The sequence below is a fragment of the Agrilus planipennis genome, unplaced genomic scaffold (assembly GCF_000699045.2).
Source record: "Agrilus planipennis isolate EAB-ADULT unplaced genomic scaffold, Apla_2.0 scaffold116, whole genome shotgun sequence".
Classification (NCBI taxonomy): Eukaryota; Metazoa; Arthropoda; class Insecta; order Coleoptera; family Buprestidae; genus Agrilus; species Agrilus planipennis.
The window spans coordinates 636,556-649,728 of record NW_020438978.1 but is presented as its reverse complement, the minus strand read 5'-3'; the positions used below and the strand labels follow the sequence as shown (position 1 = coordinate 649,728).

Sequence of the window (13,173 nt, the reverse complement as noted above, 5' to 3'; positions counted from 1 at the left end):
AAATTGAAGGTCAAGTATACATTAACGTGAGCAGTTCAACTAGAGTCATTATCACTAGAGATGTGCAAAATGTTTTTTTAAAAGTATTTAAATACAAGAGACAAATACCTTTTTAATTTTTTTATTTCAAACGTAACATAAAATACAGAATAGATTTCCCTTTTGTATTTTACATGCTAAATACAAAATACGTATTTTCAGAAAAAAAAATTTCAAATAAATACTTTTTTGTAGTACCTATTTAATTTTCTGCATTTACCTAAGTATAAAAAATTTTTTTAAGAAAACCATGCAGGCTTACTCTCATATTTTAAATGTTGGAGTTTTTCTAGACTAATAGTGGTGTTTACACTAGATCAGCAGCTCCGAAGATGGAGTATGATTTATATTTTTCTGTTTGAAGTGATTGAGATGTAGTTTTTCTATCTTTATGTTACAGTTTCTTTTGTTCAGCAACAAATAATTCTTCTATGTTTCCATATTTACCTTTCTCGTCCGTTTTAATTGGAAAAAGACACTGATGCCAAAATAGTTTCTCTCGCGTGAAAGATCAGAGCCAAAATAGGGATGCAAATAATTTTATGATGTAAAATCAACATCTATCATTCTATAGGGTTGTTCGGAAAGTCATTTCGTTTTTTTTTTTGTGGAAATGAAAGACAGTTTTCGTATAATAAACAAATACTTTATTAAATTATATATTGACCGTTCTGGTCCAACACGTTTTGCCATCTTTCTAGTAGTAGCATAATTCCACGCTCATAAAATTTTTGGTCTTTGCTGGCAAAAAACTGATCGAGGAGGTTTTTGACCTCCTCATTTGAGGTGAAGGTTTTACCGTCTAAAAAAATTTGGAGCGACCGGAACAAATAATAATCCGATGGTGCCAGGTCTGAAGAATATGGTGGGTGTAGCATTGTATCCCATTCAAGCTGTAAAAGCTTTTGGCGAGTGACCAAACTTGTGTGAGGTCTCGCGTTGTCTTGGTGAAACACTACACCTTTCCTGTTGATTAGTTCTGACCTTTTCTGTTGAAGTGCATCATTCAGTTTGTCCAGCTGATGACAGTAGACTTCCGAATTTTTTGGTGAATATCGGCTTTGGAAATGGTTTGAGCCGGTTCATCTTTTTTGCTCCATGACCTCTTGCGTTTGGCGTTGTTGTATACAACCCATTTTACGTCCCCAGTGATGATGCGTTTCAAAAACGGATCATTTTCGTGACGTTTGAGAAGCGAATCGCAGACGTCAATGCGGCGACACAGATTTCTCTCTGTGAGAACATAGGGAACCCATACATCGAGCTTCGAGGATAATCCCAGGCCTTTCAAGTGGTCATAAACTGTTGAATTTGATAAATTTAACCTCAATCCGATCTCACGTGTTGTTATTCGCCGGTTCACATCAACTAATGCCTTTATCGCGTCTTTATCAGCTTCAACCGGCCTTCCCGAAGGTGGTGCATCTTCGACATCAAAATTGCCGGATCGAAATTTAGCGAACCAGTTCTGGCACTGGCGTACTGTCAACACACCTTCTCCATACACATCAGTCAATTTCTTTCTGGCTTGAACAGCATTTTTACCCTTTCTGTAGTAAAACAGTAAGATATGTCGAAAAGTAGTTTTCAGTTTTACACAGATGGCATATATTAATTCGATATTGTTCTGTCTGTTTAATCGTAATTTCTAGAATTTCATAGTTTCCTGCTAAAGGTACGATAGGTGGTGGTTTAGAATTTAGAACTTAAAAATTCATTGCATTTTTTTAATGTATTTATTTGAATAATAAAAAACCATATAAACATGCATATAATTGTTGCTCGGAGTATCAATAGATGTGAAAATCAGATTGATGTCGATAATTTCTATTCAAACATTGTGAAATTTCAAATTTTAATACTAAAAGTTTTCACTTCTATCGGCAGTCCCTATAACTGCCAATTTTTTTCAAATAAATCACATCTCAGATTATCACCTGTAATTTTTGTGCAGTTTTCATATAAATATAAGTAGTTATTTTTAGATATTGATACATGTGTTCTATTGCAGTATATCATAAACTGATATTTAAAGTATTAAAAGCAGACCTTCATTTTTAAATTTAACAACAAACGATGACTGCAAATTGCTTTTTAGTTCCCACTTCCCCATCTGCAAACTGTAACCTAATCTAGGTCTACCTATGCTCCTCATTATTCCTGTCAAGGTTTCAAATAAATGAATGATCGAACCGATCAAGAACGCAATGTCGTATATTATATATACTGTGGCCTCTCTCATCATCAGAAGTAGGTAGCTGCTATTGCTGCTACAAAATGAAAACCGATACACGTGACGGATCTATCAAGTCATTAATGTAAATGACATCATATCGAGTCACGCTTGCTCTTGAAAAAAAATAAATTGTGCAGGTAGCGGATGGGCAACATTAATATACATAGGTAACTTTTTTATAGGAAAAATGTCAAGAATAGATTCATCAACAGCAAAAACAAAAAAATAATAAAATTTGTTAGAAGTTAACTTTTACTCACTCCAGAAAACTTTTTAGGGTAATTTTTTACCATAGTTGACATTGATATTTTTGCGTGTTTTTTGCATAAATGTAGCTATTGCGGAAATGTGAAGGAAGTTTAAAATATAATGGGAGGGGGAAGGGGGAACATTAATTCACATGGGTATTTTTGCGGGTTTTGTTGAGAAAATGACACAAATTGTTATATTGTAGTACTATTTATATACTATATATATGTACGAAATATAGGAATTGTGTACAATTCCTAGGAAATTTATACAATTCCGAGGCTGTTCAGGAAATGTATAAAATTAATGCTTTCTCTGAATAAAATACTCCAACATATCAGGACAGGAGCATTAAATTAACTCCAATCTGTCATAAATCTACTTAACCAAACAATGACGTCACCAATGCATGACAACAAGTATCCAAACAAGTTTAAATTCTGCTTTTTCCATTATACTTTAATTGGTGCAATGTTATTCCTTTTTCTTTGTTAGTGTCCGCTGCAGTTCCTACCTGACATCTCTTTTCTATGTTTACGAATTCCCTACAATGTCTGTCCCGAGAGAAAGTAGGCGTTCTGTCAGCAACCTCTCTAGTTTAGTTATAGTAAATTGAAAAAAGAAAGTAAATCCGACACTTTATTACCATTATTGCAGGCTGTTCTAATTTTTAACGTTCCAACTATACGGTTTTTGTTCAGGATCGGTTCGATTATCGAGGACAGAAGTTGTGGCGTTCAGATGAAAACGGAATTCTGTTGAAAGAGTACTAGTTCTTCCCCCTTATCAGTCACTGTGAGCTCGAAACTGTTAGCACCATTGCTTCGAGTGGTCGAAATTCACTTTTGTGAACAATTTGTTTAATCACTTTCTCTGTGTTAAAAATTGTTTGAAAAATTAAATTTAAAGGAATTGTTTGTAAATAGGTATGCAACACATCGTACACTTTAGCATAAGAAATTACTGATACTAACTACGTAATACTACTTTGTCCTGTGCTGACAGCACTCATAATTTCTTTTATATATAGTTCAGACGTAGTTACTATTATGTATTACCTTTATTATTTTTTTTAAGTGAAACTTATTACATCGCCTCAGATTGTTTCGTTCATCTATCGCATGTCGGATTACAGCCGGCCGGGGTGTAGGGGTAAAAATGAAAGGCGCTCGGCAGAGCAGCCAACGCCAATATGGTGGCGCCCATGGCTCGCATCAGCTAACCGTGTAGCATTTATATTCTCACTCATTCGTGCAAGTGCATGACAATTACATTTATAGACTGTGAAACTCAAAGCGGAGATTAAATTATTGATTCAATAACTGAAGTTCAAAATAATTGAATGATTTAAATAAATATTGTTCTCAGTTTTTAACATGCGTCTATCATCTGAATGATTGTATTTATTATGTATTCCGTACTCTAATACGCAGATTGAAATTAAAATTTATGGTTAGATATCTTATCTACTATTGATTTCCCATTATCATTCCCATTTTCCAATCATTAAGATAAGATTAAGAGCGCGATTTTAATTTTAATTTCCTAAATTGAATAATTTTCCGAAAATGTACAGTTAAATGCCTACAATTCGAAAAGTTTCACTTGCATCGTGGTTTCATAAAACCACACAATATTTTTTTTACGTGTTATAGTTAAAAGATACTTTGCCGTCCCTACAATATGCTACTGATCCCAGTTTATGCAGTTCGTCCTATATCTGCCTTGCATCTATAAAATGTTTTGATGGTATATAGTTTAAGCACTCATAAAAATGGATCGAGGGTATACCGCTGAATATGTATGTAAATAAAACTAAATTTCTGCCAAAAGAGATAATCTTACTTTATGAGGACGTTTACAAAATTGCGCTCTTTTAAATAACAGTCGATCGTGCCAGATGTACCATAAGGTCTGACGTTTGTAAACAAATTAGTTCGATTTATTTTTCAAGAAAGCGTTTTATGATAAAACTGTTTCCATTTAACGATTTTATATCGCTTCATAATGACTAATCGTTATTCATTTCATGACCTATTTTTTGTTTTATTACTTAATTATTTAGATAAATCGAAAAGCTTCAACAGACCTGACCAAAAATACATATTATGTTCGCGTTTATATATTGCGACAACGATAAGTACATACTGTTAGAATCGGGTGTGCACTTTACCTAATGGCAACGTTAGCAATGCAATTTCCGGAACAATTTAAGTTTATAATTGAACAAACAGGTGCAAAACTGTGTGGGTGTGGCAAAGTCTTTACTCTTATTATGCATAGAAAAACTGAGCTTATTAGAAGCAGCTTGTTTATTTCCATTTTTATTTTGATAGTATATCAAATATTACTCTTCTGTACCATCTATTAAGGGAGAGACTTTTATTATTATTATGGATGAGACGCGCTGATGAGATCCAAAAAGATCGAAATCGCGATCCGCGTCTGGCAGTTTCGACAGAATACAGGCCACTTCGAATTATTTTATTCGATTATGGTAACGTGCCTATCACGTTGAGGTTAGCTACGCCGGGATTCGTTTCAGCAAGTAGATATCCATATATTTAAATGGACCTTGTTGGAGTATACGTAATCCTAAAATGTAGCATCGTACTACATTGCAGTTACATTAAATCGGTTAGATAAACGTTTATAGTATATAATGTACGAGAACTTAATTAACAAAACAGTAGTTTACTCGAGATTTAATATTTAGTAAACTAATTAACTTCAATAAATAATTATTTACAAATAAATTTGTTGAGTATTGCTTAAACTGGTTGCATGATGCAGTATATGTCGTTTTGTAGCTCTGATTTGATTAATTGTAATTGTGCAGGCCACACTGCTTACTGCTGCACTGTTTGCGATAGTTAATTGGGCCGTTTGTCAGTTGTAGATAGGGTTGCCAGAACGAAAAAATCGGGAGAAACAAAAAATAATTTTTCGGTATTTAGGGACTTTTGTCGGGAGAAACAAAAATAAAATCAAATTATTTATTATTTTTTAGCTTGCCACATGTATTTTGTGTTACTTTTCACAGATTTAACCATTTTTTGTTCTCTATTTAAAGAATACTTGAAATTCAAACAATTTTCCTCAAAATTAAGTCGAATCATTAACTCTGCTTTTATAAAATAGTGTACTTAGAATGTCCTATAATATTGATATAATTATTCCGACCTACTGAAGTCTTCTTCCTTAAATTTAATATATTATGTGACAACTTTGTTGAAGGAACTTTGTTCGCTGAACTTAAATTAGGGATGTTTCAAACAAATAACATGACGTCAATGCTACGCGACTTGGTATGAGTCAGCCAACTGACAGCGGCCGGCGGTTAAGGAGATTTTTCACTTTGGCGGGAGTCAGGAGGACATACAAAAATTCGGGAGAATCCCGCCAAATCCCGACCATGTGGCAACCCTAGTTGTAGAACAGAGTGTTATTAAGGCGGACGCAGCTTTCTACATGTTCATATATTGGTTGTTTCTAAAAGTAGAAAAAAATAACTTACGTTCTTCAGACAATTTTTTGTTTAAAATACAAAATTTAGAATTATACTTCATTTACTTTCTTTAGCGATGTGCCCCTTCCAATGTCTTGGATGTCTGGCAAAATCGTAGGTAGGGAGAAAAAAGCGACTCTTGTTCATTAAACATACTTTTTCATACAGTACCTGCCAAAAGTTTTGTTTAATCATGAATAGTAGTGCGAGTTGAAAACAATCGTTAAAGCCTTTAATATGTCTTCAAATATAAATAAACATCTCGTTGATATTCTCAGTAGTAAATGGTACCAATAACAGCACATTTGAGCAATGCAATTGTAGTGGACAAAATGGTCAATTTTTCCGTGCAGTACTGTATAGATTATACGCTCCTCATCGGTTAAGACTTTGGCCGAGAGTTGTCTCCTTCCTTTTCTGGCCTAGTGCTGTTCTTTTCTACTTTGCGCCGGTCAAACTGAAAGTCACATCGCTACAGAAAGTAAACGAAGTATACCTGTTCATGTACGATCTATGATCGACAATTGTTTCCACTCGATTTCTTCTATTAGGGGCTCTTTAAAGAATAATTATACAAGAAAACCAACAATTTTAACGAACTAAGATAAAATTTTGTAATGTTCAGTTCAGTGTTTCGTAATCCTGTTCGGAGTTTGTCATGAGTTTGATTCATCAATTTGAATTTTTACTTTAGTTGAGTAGTTTATGTAGTATTTATAAAAAGAAGACTTACCTTTTGCTTCCAAAAATTGAAGTAATTTCTTCAAGGTATATGCATAAAAAACGAGAAGGTTTTGTTTCGAGGGTTTGCTTTAAAGTAAAAGGTTTTACATAATTTCTATTTATAAAAAGAAGTATCTACTCAAAAACTAAAGGATTTAATTCTAAAAAAAAAGGAATCTAGGTTCAGAACAACTTTTCTAGCTTTTTTCAAATTTTCAGTAGCTGCCCAGGCATCACACGGCTTGTAACGTAAAAATTTATGTATTTGTAGGACTGTTTTTGTGTTAAAATGTATCTAAAAGGGCTTGTATAAATAATCATTTATTGTGACAATTCAAAATTCCGTCTCGCGTGAAGTAAATTTGTCAGTAAACTACACGCTATGAAAAAAACTTGGTCACGCAGCTTTTCTGTCGAAACCACCGACACAAATCCAGTTGTTTTAAGCAAGGCGTACACTCGCTGCAAATGATAAGGATGCAGACCGTTCCTTTAAAATTTACTACACATGTCACAACGTTCCCTACTATTTCGCGTTTATTATTTTTTAGATTGTCTTCTTTGAAATCAAGGATTTTTTCCTCTACATCGGCGATATAGTTCAAACCCGTAAATAAGCATAATATTACACTATTGTTCTACAATGACCTACACTAATAGTTGATGTATTACTAAATTACTTTAATTAGGAAACTGCACATCGATTGCCTCATACAAGGCTTTAATGACAAAAGAATAAACGGCTACTAGAAGTTAACTGAACCAGTTTAGTGTCTTTTGATGTTAGTATTATTTAAAATACTAAGGAAACACTAACGATAACGAATAACAATTTATATACAATCAGAACAAAACGAAAACACAAGTAACAAAAAGGCACAAGGAGTGAACCAAACAAACGAGAACAAAGTGACAAAAAGAACAAGATAATACAACAACAATAACAAAAACAACAATAAAAGTGAAACAGAGTAGATAAAAGCAAGAATGGTAGCAGTAGATGGTAGACGGTAGACTGTGTTGAGATATGAAATTTAGGAGTATTTATAGGATAGGGTTATTAGTAGATTCGATAGAATGTTCTAGAAGGAAAAGTAGTGAGAGAGAGGGTGAAGACACTGGTTTATAGAAATACTTAGAATTAAGCAGTATAGAGTTCAAGAGAAAATAATTAAGGGTAAAACCAGATATTAGTATGGGAGTGCATGCAGGTATGGTTGAAGTTGGAATTCCAGGTAAAAGTGATTAAGAGAACAATAGAGTTTAGAATGAAAGGAAACCAAGGTATGTATAAGATAAGAAATTGAAATGAATTGAAATAATATTTGAAATGAAATGAATTTGAAGTAAAATAATAAAAAAGAATGCTTAAGAAATTTCTACAAAAAAATATATACAATTGTCCGCCACACCAGACTTAATCTAATCTAACTAATAAACAATACATGAGCAAAAAAATACAAAATAAATACGACCGTGATGTTCGTATAATTACTAATTGATTAAGTGCAGCATTGCAGGTCGTATTTCTTTACCAGGGTCGGAATTGAATTTACCTGTATTTTCTACTACATTTGTTTCAAACTTTCGGACATAAACTTTCTTTTTTTTTTGGTGTTTCAATCCCACTAAGCCACTAATACTGGTGGGCGGGCAGTCCCTCCGGACTACGTCTGAAGGCAGGACGAAAGGGCCTCTTCAACCTCCTTGGGGGAATGGGTGGGTGGTGGTTCGGGTGAGACAGATGAGACGGACGAAATGAAGACAGAAGAGAATGAAAGATTATCTGTGGAATATTACTGCCCCAGCATTTGCCTAAGAGATCCAAGGAAACTACAGAAAAATTTGGACCAAAGCAGACGGACTCGGGATCGAACCGGCGTCCTCCCGAACGCTAAGCCATGGTCTAGACCAGGGATGGCGAACCAATGGCAGGCACGCGTGCCATTAGTGGCACGCAACACAATATTTTGGGCACGTCACTAATATCAATCAAAAGTCTAGTTCAATATGGATCCAAAACTTTATTGAAACAAGGAAACTAATTGAAACAGAAATATTGGCAGGTAATACAAGTGAAAATGCTAATAACAAAATTTTGGAAACATAAAATGCGTTACCAAACACTTTTAATTGTTTGAAGAAGCTGGCTTATGCTATTTTGACAACGTTTTTTCCTCAACNCCAGTAGGTACTGAATGAAAAACGAAAATCGTAAGTCAATTATACTTCCTAGAAATAAGTTTAATATATTTGTATTGACGCTCAAGCTAATCTCAAGAATCAGAAGACGGATTTGCAAAGTACCTTTTCGATGAAAATTTAAGGCTAGATACATGTATATTATCACCCTATGACCTATGACAGGGATGGCGAACCAATGGCACGCGTGCCATTAGTGGCACGCGACACAATATTTTGGGCACGTCACTCATTTTATTGAAACAAGGAAACTAATTGAAACAGAAAGATTGGCAGGTAATACAAGTGAAAATGCCAATAACAAAATTTTGGAAACATGAAATGCGTTACCAAACTATTTGTTACAAAATTATTTGATGGCACTTCTTTGACCTGATTAAACTTTTTTTTATAAAAATGGCACGTCGATATGTAATCGCCATCCCTGGTCTAGACCTCTAGGCCATGCCGCTCGGTCTTTCGGATATACACACATTCTTGTTTTATAGTGCTCTGTTACCTCCTGCAAGCTCCGCTGTTATGTTTGTTATACCCTGTATAAACGCAACATTCACCATATTGCGGACAGATGTAGCACAGTTGTTTAATCAATAGTTTCGATTAACGTCTGAAATTGCTTCCGATGTGTCCGTTTTGTTGTAAAGGCAAGTAAAAGTGCATCGTCATCACCCTCACATTGCTTCAATTTTCGTCGGAAGAGGATTTAGTTGCCTGATTCTGATTTACAGCTTTTATTTAGAGGGGAAGTGGATTCAACGAGCAGGGGTGACAAATACTTTAGCTTTATGCGAAGCTATAAAAAGACCGTCCCCTATCGAACGTGCTGTGCCATAAACATTTGGGATTTTCTCTGGATAAAGTTGACAAGAATTTAAAGATCATTTTATGAAATAAATGGAAGATTTAGATGGAATAGAAGAAGTAATTTGTTATTTAGTATTCCAATGTATTACGCATATACAAAATGTAACATTTTTCTACATTATGATGAAAAGTTAAATTCTATCGGGTTGTTCGGAAAGTCATTTCGTTTTTTCCCGACAGAGGATTTAATTGTATTCTTTTGCACCCAACTTCACATTTAAGCCGTATAATTTTTATATGCTTTGAGAGCTCATATAGCAAGGCTTGTGTGTGAAAAATTCCAATTAATTCTACGCAGTAGTTTTTGGTTGGTGCCCTTTTAAATATGGAGAGCGATAAGCAGCATTTTCGACATATCTTACTGTTTTACTACAGAAAGGGTAAAAATGCTGTTCAAGCCAGAAAGAAATTGACTGATGTGTATGGAGAAGGTGTGTTGACAGTACGCCAGTGCCAGAACTGGTTCGCTAAATTTCGATCCGGCAATTTTGATGTCGAAGATGCACCACGTTCGGGAAGGCCGGTTGAAGCTTGTCGCCGCATTGACGTCTGCGATTCGCTTCTGAACCGGCGAATAACAACACGTGAGATCGGATTGAGGTTAAATTTATCAAATTCAACAGTTTATGACCACCTGAAAGGTCTAGGATTATCCTCGAAGCTCGATGTATGGGTTCCCCATGTTCTCACAGAGAGAAATCTGTGTCGCCGCATTGACGTCTGCGATTCGCTTCTCCAACGTCACGAAAATGATCCGTTTTTGAAGCGCATCATCACTGGGGACGAAAAATGGGTTGTATACAACAACGTCAAACGCAAGAGGTCATGGAGCAAAAAAGATGAACCGGCTCAAACCATTTCCAAAGCCGATATTCACCAAAAAAAGGTGATGCTGTCTGTTTGGTGGGATTTTAAAGGAATCGTTTTTTTTTAGCTTTTACCGGATAACACAACGATTAATTCGGAAGTCTACTGTCATCAGCTGGACAAACTGAATGATGCACTTCAACAGAAAAGGTCAGAACTAATCAACAGGAAAGGTGTAGTGTTTCACCAAGACAACGCGAGACCTCACACAAGTTTGGTCACTCGCCAAAAGCTTTTACAGCTTGAATGGGATACAATGCTACACCCACCATATTCTCCAGACCTGGCACCATCGGATTATTATTTGTTCCGGTCACTCCAAAATTTTTTAGACGGTAAAACCTTCACCTCAAATGAGGAGGTCAAAAACCTCCTCGATCAGTTTTTTGCCAGCAAAGACCAAAAATTTTATGAGCGTGGAATTATGCTACTACCAGAAAGATGGCAAAAGGTGTTGGACCAGAACGGTCAATATATAATTTAATAAAGTATTTGTTTATTATACGAAAACTTCTTTCATTTCCACAAAAATACGAAATGACTTTCCGAACAACCCTATAGTTTCAATTTTACCCAGTGTATTATTCAATTTAAAAGTATATGTTTGATGCACGGCTCTGTACAGTGCGAAATGTGCACGGTGGACCTGGTGAAAAAAAATTAGAAGTGTTCAAATTGTGGTATTACAGACAAATGACATTTCGTCCAGTCAACCAACGGTTTAGAGTCCCAATTCGTTCGTGAAACTCCTATTGCCCTCAAATTTTGACAGTAAGTAGAGAATAGCACTACTTTCAGAAGTTACATATTGCCAATGTGCGCTGTAGCCGTAGGGATGAATAACACCCCTTCTCGAGGGTGGAAATTTTTATATAAAAATAACCCCAGAAATCGATAGAAGGATGAATTTGAAGTAGAAAATGTCCTACGAAGTTTTTTCGATAGATCAATACTTTTCCAGTAGCTTTTCAAAAATAACTCACAAACCGTACATTTTATCAAAAAATATTAGAATAAATAATAAAGATTTTAAGAAAACAAGCCGTTTCTTTTTTGATAAATTTTTCTAAGCGAAATTGGAGCCAAAATATGACTTGTTGACGGTAATATTTTTTGCCATAAACTAAGTTAATAGAATTTGAAGCTAAATAACCCAAAAAATATGAATTTTTGGAAAAACTTTAATAGAACAATTTATGAAGTGCTTGAAAAGATTTACTTTTTGTTTTTGATATAGTTGATAGCATTACAATTACCCAACGTATGATGAAAATGAAGTCGGTATTTCGTTTTTTCAATCAAAAATTTGTCCTTTGTTCTCCTATTCCTTCTAATACCTCTTCATTTCTAACCTTCTCTTTCCACGGTATCCTCATCATTTGCCGGTAACATCACATTTCGAACCTAACCTTTTCTTTTCCGCCGCGCCTACCGTTGTCAATACCGCCTCTATTTTATTTAAAACGTTATCACAAAGTTAATTAAGTTAATTTTATAACATTTTTTATATCCAAATTATTATATTAATTAGTGTAGCTAAGGTTATTTAAAAAAATATTTTAGTAAAGTGTGTGATCCTCAAAATCACCTGCAGAGCCGGTTTTCGGCCAAAAAAAAGGTAGCAACCATAGTAGTCAACTGTGTTTATTGAAACGTTGCAATTTTACTTACTTTCATAAAAATTCATTCTCCAAATATTTCTGACAGAAATGCTTTTTAATACCAATCAATTTCTTAAAAAGGCCATTAGTATTTGATTACTTTCTTCCGTGTAAGGTTTACATAACCTAGTTACAAAAGGAAGCTATTTGACTTAAAAGTGACGCCTACATAGTGCGGTGAAGGTCAATTGGAAGAGGTCTTAGGTCAGTGGGTGTCACTTCACGTAACATATAAGTATTGATCGACCGAGCAGCTGACTGCATGAATGTAACGATTTTGCCGAATCCGTTTCTGGTTAGAGGCCCAGGAATTCAAGCAAAATTTGCAGCATATTATGCACCTAGAAACCTAGATGCTACGAAATTATACACACATACCTACCTATATTCCCGTCCATCTAAAAACCTATTTCTGTACATTAATCAACTAATAAATCTCGCCCTTTACATGCCTGATTTACGTCGTATGCCATAGGTCGCCTTAATTATGTATAGGATGACGTAAGTGCTTGAGTAGCGTTTTAGTTTTTTTTAATTCGATTAATTTACTGTGTTAAGAGCTACCAACTCTAAATTTTAGAAAGTCCGGAAATCAAAGTCTATTTCATAAACATATAAATGTCCAAAAAAGAAAATCTTATTCGTTTTGGATAGTTAAACAATAATCAACTAGTAGATTAATTAATTAATTTATTTATTTCAATATCTATCTATATATATAAAAGAAAGACGTTTTAGTTACACTATATATAACTCAAGAACGGCTGAACCGATTTGGCTGAAAATTGGTGAGGAGGTAGCTTACAACCGGGAGAAGGACATAG

The 13,173-nt window shown here is 34.7% G+C and overlaps 1 protein-coding gene across 1 annotated transcript in view; it reads left to right on the top strand.

Annotated features, from left to right (window-relative positions):
- LOC108735576 overlaps nt 1-13,173 on the top strand; it is a 356,390-nt gene that overhangs the window by 193,312 nt on the left and 149,905 nt on the right. The gene's annotated exons all lie outside the window — the stretch shown is intronic.